The following is a 2,340-nucleotide window of genomic DNA, read 5'->3' as shown; positions in this document are numbered from 1 at the left end:
GCGCGCTTGGCCACCCATAGAATCATAGAATCGTTGAGTTGAACAGGGCCATCCTGGTTCCAATCCCATACCCACATGCCCTGGCCTGTGCAAGAAGATAGCACACAGGTAAAGTTCTGCACTTATTTTAAAGGTGATTTGAACATTATTTTAAATAATTACCAAAAGGGGACATTTGTTTTCATGTTTTATAAAATTTTTGCATTTTCATCCCAGTTTTTTAAGCAATAAGTTAAGAGAAGAAGCTATTTTTTAAAAAATCGCTAATAACAACAACACATAGTGTGCTCAAAGTTCACGTTGCAGCACGTAACTAGAAAGACAACTAATGTTTAAAATGTTCATTTCCAAACTCTGTATTTACTTAACAATATTTTAGTTAACTTTTGCATGAATCCATGAAAGAAAGCCACCTGAGATTTCTTCAATGTGAAAGAACTATTGAAGCAGTTCTCTACAGGGCAATTCTTCAAGGACAAGTAAGAAGTCCCATCTTAGTTGGCGGTAGCAGGGGCCTAGCAAACCCTTCACTGTCCAGATTTGACAGGGACAGCTTCCAATTAATCCCTGTCATCCCACTCTTTCAGATGTTTTAAAATGTCCCAGTCCTCTTTCCTCCCCCCACTTTCGCCCCTTGTCTTTTGCTTACTTCATTTGTTTGCAAACTGAGTTCCAAATTTGCACAAGCAATTTGCACTCAATGAATCAGCAGTTGGGACAGGAGCGGAAGATATGAGAGGCTCGCTCTTCCCCAGTTGGCCTCCTGCAAAAGCAAACTGGGCTGGCTCCTCCTAGTTTTGTGTGTTTTCCTCAGTAATAACTTTTTTCATCTTACCAAAAATCTGATGTCGCTTGGCTACACAGTCCCCAGTTTTCATCTTGAAATGCTGGGAAGGTATGGAATAGAGAGAATATAATTTCACATGGGAAAAAAAAGAAGATGGAAGACATATCAGATGTGGAGTGCGGCTGACAGGCTTCAAAATGTTTTTTTTTTAAAAAAATATATAACACAGCATCACTTGGTACCATAAACGTACTACCAATAATTAGGAGATTATACTGGGAATTATAGACCATAGCACCTTAACTAATTTATACTTTCACTTCCTACTAATTTCAGGCACAAGGGATTTACAACCAGTCCACGACTGGAAAACGATTCCCAAATTACACCCCATCCATAAAAAAAGGAGACACAAAAGGGACTGCCGCAACTAAGAACCAGAGCTTTAATCTCCCATGCAAGACAAAATCATGCTTTAAAATCCTGCTACATAGGACTCCACACCAAATATGGAGAGAGAAAACCCAAGCAGGTTTCAGGAACTCGGGACCCCACATTTTCCAAACCACACTGTTTTAATGGAGCACACCAAGGAATTCCAGAAGGAAACAAGCATGTGCTTTATAGACTACTGTCCTAGCAAAGCATTTGACCCTTCTACAGGTTACCAAAAAAGCTCTGGACATTGCTCTTAAGACATGGGAGTGCCCTTACATCTGATAGACCTGAGGGAGAAATCTTACTTAGGACAAAGGCTCTGCTAGAACAGGAAAATGGAGGAAACAGAATGCGTTCCCTTCCCCCTTGGAAAACGGGGCTGGCAAGGATCTTTATCCCCCTATTTGTTCAACTTGTATGCTGAACATATCATAAGCGCAGGTTTAGGCTCAGCACCGGGAGGAGTGGCGCCAGGAGGAGGACACTCAAACCTCTAAGATATGTGGATGACACCATTACTACTAGAGAAAATATTCGAGACTTGGAACAATCACTAAGGAAAATGATAGGACAAAGTCAGGCTTATTGCGAACCTAACGAAAACACAAATAATACCATGGAGAGAATACTAAATCAACCTAGATATGAGGAAATCAAAACAGTTTAAAGGTTTCTGTGACATGATAGGACTGGCGATTATGTTCAATAGAAATAAGAAGACTACTACAAATGGATAGGCAGGCATGACAAAACTAGGCACGATCCTAAAACATAAAGATCTACATCAGAGCACTAAAATCGAAACCATTCCAGCCATTGTATTCACCATCATCATGCATGGAAGTGAAAGCTGTGTTAGTGAAGAAGTGCAGAAAGAAAATTCAACTCATTTGAGATGTGGTGCGGAGAAGGAGTTTGCTGAGTATATGGTGGATGGCCAAAAGGACACACAAATCCTTGATCAGATCAGATCAGAACTCCCCCTGAAGCCCACATGATTAAATTGAGGCTGTTGATTTTGGCCACATCATGAGGAGCCTAAACTCATTGGAGAAGACAATAATGCTAGGAACGACAGAAGGCAGCAGAAAGAGATGAAGACTGCATGCCAGTGA

Source organism: Sceloporus undulatus, chromosome 2 (genome assembly GCF_019175285.1).
Source record: "Sceloporus undulatus isolate JIND9_A2432 ecotype Alabama chromosome 2, SceUnd_v1.1, whole genome shotgun sequence".
Taxonomy (NCBI): domain Eukaryota; kingdom Metazoa; phylum Chordata; class Lepidosauria; order Squamata; family Phrynosomatidae; genus Sceloporus; species Sceloporus undulatus.
This window is presented reverse-complemented; position numbering follows the sequence as displayed.